Source organism: Astyanax mexicanus, unplaced genomic scaffold, assembly GCF_023375975.1.
Source record: "Astyanax mexicanus isolate ESR-SI-001 unplaced genomic scaffold, AstMex3_surface scaffold_46, whole genome shotgun sequence".
In the NCBI taxonomy this organism is placed as follows: domain Eukaryota; kingdom Metazoa; phylum Chordata; class Actinopteri; order Characiformes; family Acestrorhamphidae; genus Astyanax; species Astyanax mexicanus.
Window position 1 is genome coordinate 451,215 of NW_026040056.1, and position 10,063 is coordinate 461,277.

Below are 10,063 nucleotides of genomic sequence, written 5' to 3' on the forward strand. Positions count from 1 at the left end.
GCAAGAGGGGAAAAGCTTACAGCACCTGGTATTCCCAGGTGGTCTCCCATCCAAGTACTAACCAGGCCAAACCCTGCTTAGCTTCCGAGATCAGACGAGATCGGGCGTTCTCAGGGTAGTGTGACCGTAAGCCATTGCAGAGCTCTCATCAAGACTACTTATGCAACTTCATCTATGTTGGGTTTCAGATAACAAACTAGTAATGTATAACAAGACCATGGTAATGGAAGCAAGAGGGGAAAAGCTTACAGCACCTGGTATTCCCAGGTGGTCTCCCATCCAAGTACTAACCAGGCCAAACCCTGCTTAGCTTCCGAGATCAGACGAGATCGGGCGTTCTCAGGGTAGTGTGACCGTAAGCCATTGCAGAGCTCTCATCAAGACTACTTATGCAACTTCATCTATGTTGGGTTTCAGATAACAAACTAGTAATGTATAACAAGACCATGGTAATGGAAGCAAGAGGGGAAAAGCTTACAGCACCTGGTATTCCCAGGTGGTCTCCCATCCAAGTACTAACCAGGCAAACCCTGCTTAGCTTCCGAGATCAGACGAGATCGGGCGTTCTCAGGGTAGTGTGACCGTAAGCCATTGCAGAGCTCTCATCAAGACTACTTATGCAACTTCATCTATGTTGGGTTTCAGATAACAAACTAGTAATGTATAACAAGACCATGGTAATGGAAGCAAGAGGGGAAAAGCTTACAGCACCTGGTATTCCCAGGTGGTCTCCCATCCAAGTACTAACCAGGCCAAACCCTGCTTAGCTTCCGAGATCAGACGAGATCGGGCGTTCTCAGGGTAGTGTGACCGTAAGCCATTGCAGAGCTCTCATCAAGACTACTTATGCAACTTCATCTATGTTGGGTTTCAGATAACAAACTAGTAATGTATAACAAGACCATGGTAATGGAAGCAAGAGGGGAAAAGCTTACAGCACCTGGTATTCCCAGGTGGTCTCCCATCCAAGTACTAACCAGGCCAAACCCTGCTTAGCTTCCGAGATCAGACGAGATCGGGCGTTCTCAGGGTAGTGTGACCGTAAGCCATTGCAGAGCTCTCATCAAGACTACTTATGCAACTTCATCTATGTTGGGTTTCAGATAACAAACTAGTAATGTATAACAAGACCATGGTAATGGAAGCAAGAGGGGAAAAGCTTACAGCACCTGGTATTCCCAGGTGGTCTCCCATCCAAGTACTAACCAGGCCAAACCCTGCTTAGCTTCCGAGATCAGACGAGATCGGGCGTTCTCAGGGTAGTGTGACCGTAAGCCATTGCAGAGCTCTCATCAAGACTACTTATGCAACTTCATCTATGTTGGGTTTCAGATAACAAACTAGTAATGTATAACAAGACCATGGTAATGGAAGCAAGAGGGGAAAAGCTTACAGCACCTGGTATTCCCAGGTGGTCTCCCATCCAAGTACTAACCAGGCCAAACCCTGCTTAGCTTCCGAGATCAGACGAGATCGGGCGTTCTCAGGGTAGTGTGACCGTAAGCCATTGCAGAGCTCTCATCAAGACTACTTATGCAACTTCATCTATGTTGGGTTTCAGATAACAAACTAGTAATGTATAACAAGACCATGGTAATGGAAGCAAGAGGGGAAAAGCTTACAGCACCTGGTATTCCCAGGTGGTCTCCCATCCAAGTACTAACCAGGCCAAACCCTGCTTAGCTTCCGAGATCAGACGAGATCGGGCGTTCTCAGGGTAGTGTGACCGTAAGCCATTGCAGAGCTCTCATCAAGACTACTTATGCAACTTCATCTATGTTGGGTTTCAGATAACAAACTAGTAATGTATAACAAGACCATGGTAATGGAAGCAAGAGGGGAAAAGCTTACAGCACCTGGTATTCCCAGGTGGTCTCCCATCCAAGTACTAACCAGGCCAAACCCTGCTTAGCTTCCGAGATCAGACGAGATCGGGCGTTCTCAGGGTAGTGTGACCGTAAGCCATTGCAGAGCTCTCATCAAGACTACTTATGCAACTTCATCTATGTTGGGTTTCAGATAACAAACTAGTAATGTATAACAAGACCATGGTAATGGAAGCAAGAGGGGAAAAGCTTACAGCACCTGGTATTCCCAGGTGGTCTCCCATCCAAGTACTAACCAGGCCAAACCCTGCTTAGCTTCCGAGATCAGACGAGATCGGGCGTTCTCAGGGTAGTGTGACCGTAAGCCATTGCAGAGCTCTCATCAAGACTACTTATGCAACTTCATCTATGTTGGGTTTCAGATAACAAACTAGTAATGTATAACAAGACCATGGTAATGGAAGCAAGAGGGGAAAAGCTTACAGCACCTGGTATTCCCAGGTGGTCTCCCATCCAAGTACTAACCAGGCCAAACCCTGCTTAGCTTCCGAGATCAGACGAGATCGGGCGTTCTCAGGGTAGTGTGACCGTAAGCCATTGCAGAGCTCTCATCAAGACTACTTATGCAACTTCATCTATGTTGGGTTTCAGATAACAAACTAGTAATGTATAACAAGACCATGGTAATGGAAGCAAGAGGGGAAAAGCTTACAGCACCTGGTATTCCCAGGTGGTCTCCCATCCAAGTACTAACCAGGCCAAACCCTGCTTAGCTTCCGAGATCAGACGAGATCGGGCGTTCTCAGGGTAGTGTGACCGTAAGCCATTGCAGAGCTCTCATCAAGACTACTTATGCAACTTCATCTATGTTGGGTTTCAGATAACAAACTAGTAATGTATAACAAGACCATGGTAATGGAAGCAAGAGGGGAAAAGCTTACAGCACCTGGTATTCCCAGGTGGTCTCCCATCCAAGTACTAACCAGGCCAAACCCTGCTTAGCTTCCGAGATCAGACGAGATCGGGCGTTCTCAGGGTAGTGTGACCGTAAGCCATTGCAGAGCTCTCATCAAGACTACTTATGCAACTTCATCTATGTTGGGTTTCAGATAACAAACTAGTAATGTATAACAAGACCATGGTAATGGAAGCAAGAGGGGAAAAGCTTACAGCACCTGGTATTCCCAGGTGGTCTCCCATCCAAGTACTAACCAGGCCAAACCCTGCTTAGCTTCCGAGATCAGACGAGATCGGGCGTTCTCAGGGTAGTGTGACCGTAAGCCATTGCAGAGCTCTCATCAAGACTACTTATGCAACTTCATCTATGTTGGGTTTCAGATAACAAACTAGTAATGTATAACAAGACCATGGTAATGGAAGCAAGAGGGGAAAAGCTTACAGCACCTGGTATTCCCAGGTGGTCTCCCATCCAAGTACTAACCAGGCCAAACCCTGCTTAGCTTCCGAGATCAGACGAGATCGGGCGTTCTCAGGGTAGTGTGACCGTAAGCCATTGCAGAGCTCTCATCAAGACTACTTATGCAACTTCATCTATGTTGGGTTTCAGATAACAAACTAGTAATGTATAACAAGACCATGGTAATGGAAGCAAGAGGGGAAAAGCTTACAGCACCTGGTATTCCCAGGTGGTCTCCCATCCAAGTACTAACCAGGCCAAACCCTGCTTAGCTTCCGAGATCAGACGAGATCGGGCGTTCTCAGGGTAGTGTGACCGTAAGCCATTGCAGAGCTCTCATCAAGACTACTTATGCAACTTCATCTATGTTGGGTTTCAGATAACAAACTAGTAATGTATAACAAGACCATGGTAATGGAAGCAAGAGGGGAAAAGCTTACAGCACCTGGTATTCCCAGGTGGTCTCCCATCCAAGTACTAACCAGGCCAAACCCTGCTTAGCTTCCGAGATCAGACGAGATCGGGCGTTCTCAGGGTAGTGTGACCGTAAGCCATTGCAGAGCTCTCATCAAGACTACTTATGCAACTTCATCTATGTTGGGTTTCAGATAACAAACTAGTAATGTATAACAAGACCATGGTAATGGAAGCAAGAGGGGAAAAGCTTACAGCACCTGGTATTCCCAGGTGGTCTCCCATCCAAGTACTAACCAGGCCAAACCCTGCTTAGCTTCCGAGATCAGACGAGATCGGGCGTTCTCAGGGTAGTGTGACCGTAAGCCATTGCAGAGCTCTCATCAAGACTACTTATGCAACTTCATCTATGTTGGGTTTCAGATAACAAACTAGTAATGTATAACAAGACCATGGTAATGGAAGCAAGAGGGGAAAAGCTTACAGCACCTGGTATTCCCAGGTGGTCTCCCATCCAAGTACTAACCAGGCCAAACCCTGCTTAGCTTCCGAGATCAGACGAGATCGGGCGTTCTCAGGGTAGTGTGACCGTAAGCCATTGCAGAGCTCTCATCAAGACTACTTATGCAACTTCATCTATGTTGGGTTTCAGATAACAAACTAGTAATGTATAACAAGACCATGGTAATGTAAGCAAGAGGGGAAAAGCTTACAGCACCTGGTATTCCCAGGTGGTCTCCCATCCAAGTACTAACCAGGCCAAACCCTGCTTAGCTTCCGAGATCAGACGAGATCGGGCGTTCTCAGGGTAGTGTGACCGTAAGCCATTGCAGAGCTCTCATCAAGACTACTTATGCAACTTCATCTATGTTGGGTTTCAGATAACAAACTAGTAATGTATAACAAGACCATGGTAATGGAAGCAAGAGGGGAAAAGCTTACAGCACCTGGTATTCCCAGGTGGTCTCCCATCCAAGTACTAACCAGGCCAAACCCTGCTTAGCTTCCGAGATCAGACGAGATCGGGCGTTCTCAGGGTAGTGTGACCGTAAGCCATTGCCGAGCTCTCATCAAGACTACTTATGCAACTTCATCTATGTTGGGTTTCAGATAACAAACTAGTAATGTATAACAAGACCATGGTAATGGAAGCAAGAGGGGAAAAGCTTACAGCACCTGGTATTCCCAGGTGGTCTCCCTTCCAAGTACTAACCAGGCCAAACCCTGCTTAGCTTCCGAGATCAGACGAGATCGGGCGTTCTCAGGGTAGTGTGACCGTAAGCCATTGCAGAGCTCTCATCAAGACTACTTATGCAACTTCATCTATGTTGGGTTTCAGATAACAAACTAGTAATGTATAACAAGACCATGGTAATGGAAGCAAGAGGGGAAAAGCTTACAGCACCTGGTATTCCCAGGTGGTCTCCCATCCAAGTACTAACCAGGCCAAACCTTGCTTAGCTTCCGAGATCAGACGAGATCTGGCGTTCTCAGGGTAGTGTGACCGTAAGCCATTGCAGAGCTCTCATCAAGACTACTTATGCAACTTCATCTATGTTGGGTTTCAGATAACAAACTAGTAATGTATAACAAGACCATGGTAATGGAAGCAAGAGGGGAAAAGCTTACAGCACCTGGTATTCCCAGGAGATCTCCCATCCAAGTACTAACCAGGCCAAACCCTGCTTAGCTTCCGAGATCAGACGAGATCGGGCGTTCTCAGGGTAGTGTGACCGTAAGCCATTGCAGAGCTCTCATCAAGACTACTTATGCAACTTCATCTATGTTGGGTTTCAGATAACAAACTAGTAATGTATAACAAGACCATGGTAATGGAAGCAAGAGGGGAAAAGCTTACAGCACCTGGTATTCCCAGGTGGTCTCCCATCCAAGTACTAACCAGGCCAAACCCTGCTTAGCTTCCGAGATCAGACGAGATCGGGCGTTCTCAGGGTAGTGTGACCGTAAGCCATTGCAGAGCTCTCATCAAGACTACTTATGCAACTTCATCTATGTTGGGTTTCAGATAACAAACTAGTAATGTATAACAAGACCATGGTAATGGAAGCAAGAGGGGAAAAGCTTACAGCACCTGGTATTCCCAGGTGGTCTCCCATCCAAGTACTAACCAGGCCAAACCCTGCTTAGCTTCCGAGATCAGACGAGATCGGGCGTTCTCAGGGTAGTGTGACCGTAAGCCATTGCAGAGCTCTCATCAAGACTACTTATGCAACTTCATCTATGTTGGGTTTCAGATAACAAACTAGTAATGTATAACAAGACCATGGTAATGGAAGCAAGAGGGGAAAAGCTTACAGCACCTGGTATTCCCAGGTGGTCTCCCATCCAAGTACTAACCAGGCCAAACCCTGCTTAGCTTCCGAGATCAGACGAGATCGGGCGTTCTCAGGGTAGTGTGACCGTAAGCCATTGCAGAGCTCTCATCAAGACTACTTATGCAACTTCATCTATGTTGGGTTTCAGATAACAAACTAGTAATGTATAACAAGACCATGGTAATGGAAGCAAGAGGGGAAAAGCTTACAGCACCTGGTATTCCCAGGTGGTCTCCCATCCAAGTACTAACCAGGCCAAACCCTGCTTAGCTTCCGAGATCAGACGAGATCGGGCGTTCTCAGGGTAGTGTGACCGTAAGCCATTGCAGAGCTCTCATCAAGACTACTTATGCAACTTCATCTATGTTGGGTTTCAGATAACAAACTAGTAATGTATAACAAGACCATGGTAATGGAAGCAAGAGGGGAAACGCTTACAGCACCTGGTATTCCCAGGTGGTCTCCCATCCAAGTACTAACCAGGCCAAACCCTGCTTAGCTTCCGAGATCAGACGAGATCGGGCGTTCTCAGGGTAGTGTGACCGTAAGCCATTGCAGAGCTCTCATCAAGACTACTTATGCAACTTCATCTATGTTGGGTTTCAGATAACAAACTAGTAATGTATAACAAGACCATGGTAATGGAAGCAAGAGGGGAAAAGCTTACAGCACCTGGTATTCCCAGGTGGTCTCCCATCCAAGTACTAACCAGGCCAAACCCTGCTTAGCTTCCGAGATCAGACGAGATCGGGCGTTCTCAGGGTAGTGTGACCGTAAGCTATTGCAGAGCTCTCATCAAGACTACTTATGCAACTTCATCTATGTTGGGTTTCAGATAACAAACTAGTAATGTATAACAAGACCATGGTAATGGAAGCAAGAGGGGAAAAGCTTACAGCACCTGGTATTCCCAGGTGGTCTCCCATCCAAATACTAACCAGGCCAAACCCTGCTTAGCTTCCGAGATCAGACGAGATCGGGCATTCTCAGGGTAGTGTGACCGTAAGCAATTGCAGAGCTCTCATCAAGACTACTTATGCAACTTCATCTATGTTGGGTTTCAGATAACAAACTAGTAATGTATAACAAGACCATGGTAATGGAAGCAAGAGGGGAAAAGCTTACAGCACCTGGTATTCCCAGGTGGTCTCCCATCCAAGTACTAACCAGGCCAAACCCTGCTTAGCTTCCGAGATCAGACGAGATCGGGCGTTCTCAGGGTAGTGTGACCGTAATCCATTGCAGAGCTCTCATCAAGACTACTTATGCAACTTCATCTATGTTGGGTTTCAGATAACAAACTAGTAATGTATAACAAGACCATGGTAATGGAAGCAAGAGGGGAAAAGCTTACAGCACCTGGTATTCCCAGATGGTCTCCCATCCAAGTACTAACCAGGCCAAACCCTGCTTAGCTTCCGAGATCAGACGAGATCGGGCGTTCTCAGGGTAGTGTGACCGTAAGCCATTGCAGAGCTCTTATCAAGACTACTTATGCAACTTCATCTATGTTGGGTTTCAGATAACAAACTAGTAATGTATAAAAAGACCATGGTAATGGAAGCAAGAGGGGAAAAGCTTACAGCACCTGGTATTCCCAGGTGGTCTCCCATCCAAGTACTAACCAGGCCAAACCCTGCTTAGCTTCCGAGATCAGACGAGATCGGGCGTTCTCAGGGTAGTGTGACCGTAAGCCATTGCAGAGCTCTCATCAAGACTACTTATGCAACTTCATCTATGTTGGGTTTCAGATAACAAACTAGTAATGTATAACAAGACCATGGTAATGGAAGCAAGAGGGGAAAAGCTTACAGCACCTGGTATTCCCAGGTGGTCTCCCATCCAAGTACTAACCAGGCCAAACCCTGCTTAGCTTCCGAGATCAGACGAGATCGGGCGTTCTCAGGGTAGTGTGACCGTAAGCCATTGCAGAGCTCTCATCAAGACTACTTATGCAACTTCATCTATGTTGGGTTTCAGATAACAAACTAGTAATGTATAACAAGACCATGGTAATGGAAGCAAGAGGGGAAAAGCTTACAGCACCTGGTATTCCCAGGTGGTCTCCCATCCAAGTACTAACCAGGCCAAACCCTGCTTAGCTTCCGAGATCAGACGAGATCGGGCGTTCTCAGGGTAGTGTGACCGTAATCCATTGCAGAGCTCTCATCAAGACTACTTATGCAACTTCATCTATGTTGGGTTTCAGATAACAAACTAGTAATGTATAACAAGACCATGGTAATGGAAGCAAGAGGGGAAAAGCTTACAGCACCTGGTATTCCCAGGTGGTCTCCCATCCAAGTACTAACCAGGCCAAACCCTGCTTAGCTTCCGAGATCAGACGAGATCGGGCGTTCTCAGGGTAGTGTGACCGTAAGCCATTGCAGAGCTCTTATCAAGACTACTTATGCAACTTCATCTATGTTGGGTTTCAGATAACAAACTAGTAATGTATAAAAAGACCATGGTAATGGAAGCAAGAGGGGAAAAGCTTACAGCACCTGGTATTCCCAGGTGGTCTCCCATCCAAGTACTAACCAGGCCAAACCCTGCTTAGCTTCCGAGATCAGACGAGATCGGGCGTTCTCAGGGTAGTGTGACCGTAAGCCATTGCAGAGCTCTCATCAAGACTACTTATGCAACTTCATCTATGTTGGGTTTCAGATAACAAACTAGTAATGTATAACAAGACCATGGTAATGGAAGCAAGAGGGGAAAAGCTTACAGCACCTGGTATTCCCAGGTGGTCTCCCATCCAAGTACTAACCAGGCCAAACCCTGCTTAGCTTCCGAGATCAGACGAGATCGGGCGTTCTCAGGGTAGTGTGACCGTAAGCCATTGCAGAGCTCTCATCAAGACTACTTATGCAACTTCATCTATGTTGGGTTTCAGATAACAAACTAGTAATGTATAACAAGACCATGGTAATGGAAGCAAGAGGGGAAAAGCTTACAGCACCTGGTATTCCCAGGTGGTCTCCCATCCAAGTACTAACCAGGCCAAACCCTGCTTAGCTTCCGAGATCAGACGAGATCGGGCGTTCTCAGGGTAGTGTGACCGTAAGCCATTGCAGAGCTCTCATCAAGACTACTTATGCAACTTCATCTATGTTGGGTTTCAGATAACAAACTAGTAATGTATAACAAGACCATGGTAATGGAAGCAAGAGGGGAAAAGCTTACAGCACCTGGTATTCCCAGGTGGTCTCCCATCCAAGTACTAACCAGGCCAAACCCTGCTTAGCTTCCGAGATCAGACGAGATCGGGCGTTCTCAGGGTAGTGTGACCGTAAGCCATTGCAGAGCTCTCATCAAGACTACTTATGCAACTTCATCTATGTTGGGTTTCAGATAACAAACTAGTAATGTATAACAAGACCATGGTAATGGAAGCAAGAGGGGAAAAGCTTACAGCACCTGGTATTCCCAGGTGGTCTCCCATCCAAGTACTAACCAGGCCAAACCCTGCTTAGCTTCCGAGATCAGACGAGATCGGGCGTTCTCAGGGTAGTGTGACCGTAAGCCATTGCAGAGCTCTCATCAAGACTACTTATGCAACTTCATCTATGTTGGGTTTCAGATAACAAACTAGTAATGTATAACAAGACCATGGTAATGGAAGCAAGAGGGGAAAAGCTTACAGCACCTGGTATTCCCAGGTGGTCTCCCATCCAAGTACTAACCAGGCCAAACCCTGCTTAGCTTCCGAGATCAGACGAGATCGGGCGTTCTCAGGGTAGTGTGACCGTAAGCCGTTGCTGAGCTCTCATCAAGACTACTTATGCAACTTCATCTATGTTGGGTTTCAGATAACAAACTAGTAATGTATAACAAGACCATGGTAATGGAAGCAAGAGGGGAAAAGCTTACAGCACCTGGTATTCCCAGGTGGTCTCCCATCCAAGTACTAACCAGGCCAAACCCTGCTTAGCTTCCGAGATCAGACGAGATCGGGCGTTCTCAGGGTAGTGTGACCGTAAGCCATTGCAGAGCTCTCATCAAGACTACTTATGCAACTTCATCTATGTTGGGTTTCAGATAACAAACTAGTAATGTATAACAAGACC

At 46.6% G+C, this 10,063-nt stretch overlaps 44 non-coding genes across 44 annotated transcripts; all 44 read right to left on the minus strand.

Moving 5' to 3' along the window:
- Positions 1-13: 13 nt before the first annotated feature.
- On the minus strand, positions 14-132 carry LOC125796675 (5S ribosomal RNA). Its single transcript, XR_007435583.1, has one exon. It is a non-coding gene; the product is annotated as a 5S ribosomal RNA (ribosomal RNA).
- Positions 133-242: 110 nt separating this feature from the next.
- Positions 243-361, minus strand: LOC125796676 (5S ribosomal RNA). Its single transcript, XR_007435584.1, has one exon. It is a non-coding gene; the product is annotated as a 5S ribosomal RNA (ribosomal RNA).
- Positions 362-471: 110 nt separating this feature from the next.
- On the minus strand, positions 472-589 carry LOC125796290 (5S ribosomal RNA). Its single transcript, XR_007435282.1, has one exon. It is a non-coding gene; the product is annotated as a 5S ribosomal RNA (ribosomal RNA).
- A 110-nt stretch (positions 590-699) lies between these two features.
- LOC125796677 (5S ribosomal RNA) lies at positions 700-818 on the minus strand. Its single transcript, XR_007435585.1, has one exon. It is a non-coding gene; the product is annotated as a 5S ribosomal RNA (ribosomal RNA).
- Positions 819-928: 110 nt separating this feature from the next.
- LOC125796678 (5S ribosomal RNA) lies at positions 929-1,047 on the minus strand. The gene has a single exon (XR_007435586.1). It is a non-coding gene; the product is annotated as a 5S ribosomal RNA (ribosomal RNA).
- Positions 1,048-1,157: 110 nt separating this feature from the next.
- Positions 1,158-1,276, minus strand: LOC125796679 (5S ribosomal RNA). Its single transcript, XR_007435587.1, has one exon. It is a non-coding gene; the product is annotated as a 5S ribosomal RNA (ribosomal RNA).
- A 110-nt stretch (positions 1,277-1,386) lies between these two features.
- On the minus strand, positions 1,387-1,505 carry LOC125796680 (5S ribosomal RNA). Its single transcript, XR_007435588.1, has one exon. It is a non-coding gene; the product is annotated as a 5S ribosomal RNA (ribosomal RNA).
- A 110-nt stretch (positions 1,506-1,615) lies between these two features.
- On the minus strand, positions 1,616-1,734 carry LOC125796682 (5S ribosomal RNA). The gene has a single exon (XR_007435590.1). It is a non-coding gene; the product is annotated as a 5S ribosomal RNA (ribosomal RNA).
- Positions 1,735-1,844: 110 nt separating this feature from the next.
- Positions 1,845-1,963, minus strand: LOC125796683 (5S ribosomal RNA). The gene has a single exon (XR_007435591.1). It is a non-coding gene; the product is annotated as a 5S ribosomal RNA (ribosomal RNA).
- A 110-nt stretch (positions 1,964-2,073) lies between these two features.
- LOC125796684 (5S ribosomal RNA) lies at positions 2,074-2,192 on the minus strand. The gene has a single exon (XR_007435592.1). It is a non-coding gene; the product is annotated as a 5S ribosomal RNA (ribosomal RNA).
- A 110-nt stretch (positions 2,193-2,302) lies between these two features.
- Positions 2,303-2,421, minus strand: LOC125796685 (5S ribosomal RNA). Its single transcript, XR_007435593.1, has one exon. It is a non-coding gene; the product is annotated as a 5S ribosomal RNA (ribosomal RNA).
- Positions 2,422-2,531: 110 nt separating this feature from the next.
- LOC125796686 (5S ribosomal RNA) lies at positions 2,532-2,650 on the minus strand. The gene has a single exon (XR_007435594.1). It is a non-coding gene; the product is annotated as a 5S ribosomal RNA (ribosomal RNA).
- Positions 2,651-2,760: 110 nt separating this feature from the next.
- Positions 2,761-2,879, minus strand: LOC125796687 (5S ribosomal RNA). Its single transcript, XR_007435595.1, has one exon. It is a non-coding gene; the product is annotated as a 5S ribosomal RNA (ribosomal RNA).
- A 110-nt stretch (positions 2,880-2,989) lies between these two features.
- LOC125796688 (5S ribosomal RNA) lies at positions 2,990-3,108 on the minus strand. The gene has a single exon (XR_007435596.1). It is a non-coding gene; the product is annotated as a 5S ribosomal RNA (ribosomal RNA).
- Positions 3,109-3,218: 110 nt separating this feature from the next.
- On the minus strand, positions 3,219-3,337 carry LOC125796689 (5S ribosomal RNA). Its single transcript, XR_007435597.1, has one exon. It is a non-coding gene; the product is annotated as a 5S ribosomal RNA (ribosomal RNA).
- Positions 3,338-3,447: 110 nt separating this feature from the next.
- LOC125796690 (5S ribosomal RNA) lies at positions 3,448-3,566 on the minus strand. Its single transcript, XR_007435598.1, has one exon. It is a non-coding gene; the product is annotated as a 5S ribosomal RNA (ribosomal RNA).
- A 110-nt stretch (positions 3,567-3,676) lies between these two features.
- Positions 3,677-3,795, minus strand: LOC125796691 (5S ribosomal RNA). The gene has a single exon (XR_007435599.1). It is a non-coding gene; the product is annotated as a 5S ribosomal RNA (ribosomal RNA).
- Positions 3,796-3,905: 110 nt separating this feature from the next.
- Positions 3,906-4,024, minus strand: LOC125796693 (5S ribosomal RNA). The gene has a single exon (XR_007435601.1). It is a non-coding gene; the product is annotated as a 5S ribosomal RNA (ribosomal RNA).
- Positions 4,025-4,134: 110 nt separating this feature from the next.
- Positions 4,135-4,253, minus strand: LOC125796694 (5S ribosomal RNA). The gene has a single exon (XR_007435602.1). It is a non-coding gene; the product is annotated as a 5S ribosomal RNA (ribosomal RNA).
- Positions 4,254-4,363: 110 nt separating this feature from the next.
- Positions 4,364-4,482, minus strand: LOC125796695 (5S ribosomal RNA). Its single transcript, XR_007435603.1, has one exon. It is a non-coding gene; the product is annotated as a 5S ribosomal RNA (ribosomal RNA).
- Positions 4,483-4,592: 110 nt separating this feature from the next.
- Positions 4,593-4,711, minus strand: LOC125796696 (5S ribosomal RNA). The gene has a single exon (XR_007435604.1). It is a non-coding gene; the product is annotated as a 5S ribosomal RNA (ribosomal RNA).
- Positions 4,712-4,821: 110 nt separating this feature from the next.
- On the minus strand, positions 4,822-4,940 carry LOC125795928 (5S ribosomal RNA). Its single transcript, XR_007434920.1, has one exon. It is a non-coding gene; the product is annotated as a 5S ribosomal RNA (ribosomal RNA).
- A 110-nt stretch (positions 4,941-5,050) lies between these two features.
- LOC125796275 (5S ribosomal RNA) lies at positions 5,051-5,169 on the minus strand. Its single transcript, XR_007435267.1, has one exon. It is a non-coding gene; the product is annotated as a 5S ribosomal RNA (ribosomal RNA).
- A 110-nt stretch (positions 5,170-5,279) lies between these two features.
- On the minus strand, positions 5,280-5,398 carry LOC125795903 (5S ribosomal RNA). Its single transcript, XR_007434895.1, has one exon. It is a non-coding gene; the product is annotated as a 5S ribosomal RNA (ribosomal RNA).
- Positions 5,399-5,508: 110 nt separating this feature from the next.
- Positions 5,509-5,627, minus strand: LOC125796697 (5S ribosomal RNA). Its single transcript, XR_007435605.1, has one exon. It is a non-coding gene; the product is annotated as a 5S ribosomal RNA (ribosomal RNA).
- A 110-nt stretch (positions 5,628-5,737) lies between these two features.
- On the minus strand, positions 5,738-5,856 carry LOC125796698 (5S ribosomal RNA). The gene has a single exon (XR_007435606.1). It is a non-coding gene; the product is annotated as a 5S ribosomal RNA (ribosomal RNA).
- A 110-nt stretch (positions 5,857-5,966) lies between these two features.
- Positions 5,967-6,085, minus strand: LOC125796699 (5S ribosomal RNA). Its single transcript, XR_007435607.1, has one exon. It is a non-coding gene; the product is annotated as a 5S ribosomal RNA (ribosomal RNA).
- Positions 6,086-6,195: 110 nt separating this feature from the next.
- Positions 6,196-6,314, minus strand: LOC125796700 (5S ribosomal RNA). The gene has a single exon (XR_007435608.1). It is a non-coding gene; the product is annotated as a 5S ribosomal RNA (ribosomal RNA).
- Positions 6,315-6,424: 110 nt separating this feature from the next.
- Positions 6,425-6,543, minus strand: LOC125795774 (5S ribosomal RNA). The gene has a single exon (XR_007434766.1). It is a non-coding gene; the product is annotated as a 5S ribosomal RNA (ribosomal RNA).
- A 110-nt stretch (positions 6,544-6,653) lies between these two features.
- Positions 6,654-6,772, minus strand: LOC125796701 (5S ribosomal RNA). Its single transcript, XR_007435609.1, has one exon. It is a non-coding gene; the product is annotated as a 5S ribosomal RNA (ribosomal RNA).
- A 110-nt stretch (positions 6,773-6,882) lies between these two features.
- Positions 6,883-7,001, minus strand: LOC125796168 (5S ribosomal RNA). Its single transcript, XR_007435160.1, has one exon. It is a non-coding gene; the product is annotated as a 5S ribosomal RNA (ribosomal RNA).
- Positions 7,002-7,111: 110 nt separating this feature from the next.
- Positions 7,112-7,230, minus strand: LOC125795921 (5S ribosomal RNA). Its single transcript, XR_007434913.1, has one exon. It is a non-coding gene; the product is annotated as a 5S ribosomal RNA (ribosomal RNA).
- A 110-nt stretch (positions 7,231-7,340) lies between these two features.
- Positions 7,341-7,459, minus strand: LOC125795758 (5S ribosomal RNA). The gene has a single exon (XR_007434750.1). It is a non-coding gene; the product is annotated as a 5S ribosomal RNA (ribosomal RNA).
- Positions 7,460-7,569: 110 nt separating this feature from the next.
- On the minus strand, positions 7,570-7,688 carry LOC125796702 (5S ribosomal RNA). Its single transcript, XR_007435610.1, has one exon. It is a non-coding gene; the product is annotated as a 5S ribosomal RNA (ribosomal RNA).
- A 110-nt stretch (positions 7,689-7,798) lies between these two features.
- Positions 7,799-7,917, minus strand: LOC125796704 (5S ribosomal RNA). Its single transcript, XR_007435612.1, has one exon. It is a non-coding gene; the product is annotated as a 5S ribosomal RNA (ribosomal RNA).
- A 110-nt stretch (positions 7,918-8,027) lies between these two features.
- Positions 8,028-8,146, minus strand: LOC125795922 (5S ribosomal RNA). Its single transcript, XR_007434914.1, has one exon. It is a non-coding gene; the product is annotated as a 5S ribosomal RNA (ribosomal RNA).
- Positions 8,147-8,256: 110 nt separating this feature from the next.
- On the minus strand, positions 8,257-8,375 carry LOC125796705 (5S ribosomal RNA). The gene has a single exon (XR_007435613.1). It is a non-coding gene; the product is annotated as a 5S ribosomal RNA (ribosomal RNA).
- Positions 8,376-8,485: 110 nt separating this feature from the next.
- Positions 8,486-8,604, minus strand: LOC125796706 (5S ribosomal RNA). Its single transcript, XR_007435614.1, has one exon. It is a non-coding gene; the product is annotated as a 5S ribosomal RNA (ribosomal RNA).
- Positions 8,605-8,714: 110 nt separating this feature from the next.
- On the minus strand, positions 8,715-8,833 carry LOC125796707 (5S ribosomal RNA). Its single transcript, XR_007435615.1, has one exon. It is a non-coding gene; the product is annotated as a 5S ribosomal RNA (ribosomal RNA).
- Positions 8,834-8,943: 110 nt separating this feature from the next.
- LOC125796708 (5S ribosomal RNA) lies at positions 8,944-9,062 on the minus strand. The gene has a single exon (XR_007435616.1). It is a non-coding gene; the product is annotated as a 5S ribosomal RNA (ribosomal RNA).
- A 110-nt stretch (positions 9,063-9,172) lies between these two features.
- LOC125796709 (5S ribosomal RNA) lies at positions 9,173-9,291 on the minus strand. Its single transcript, XR_007435617.1, has one exon. It is a non-coding gene; the product is annotated as a 5S ribosomal RNA (ribosomal RNA).
- Positions 9,292-9,401: 110 nt separating this feature from the next.
- On the minus strand, positions 9,402-9,520 carry LOC125796710 (5S ribosomal RNA). The gene has a single exon (XR_007435618.1). It is a non-coding gene; the product is annotated as a 5S ribosomal RNA (ribosomal RNA).
- A 110-nt stretch (positions 9,521-9,630) lies between these two features.
- On the minus strand, positions 9,631-9,749 carry LOC125796711 (5S ribosomal RNA). Its single transcript, XR_007435619.1, has one exon. It is a non-coding gene; the product is annotated as a 5S ribosomal RNA (ribosomal RNA).
- A 110-nt stretch (positions 9,750-9,859) lies between these two features.
- LOC125796712 (5S ribosomal RNA) lies at positions 9,860-9,978 on the minus strand. The gene has a single exon (XR_007435620.1). It is a non-coding gene; the product is annotated as a 5S ribosomal RNA (ribosomal RNA).
- Positions 9,979-10,063: the final 85 nt, after the last annotated feature.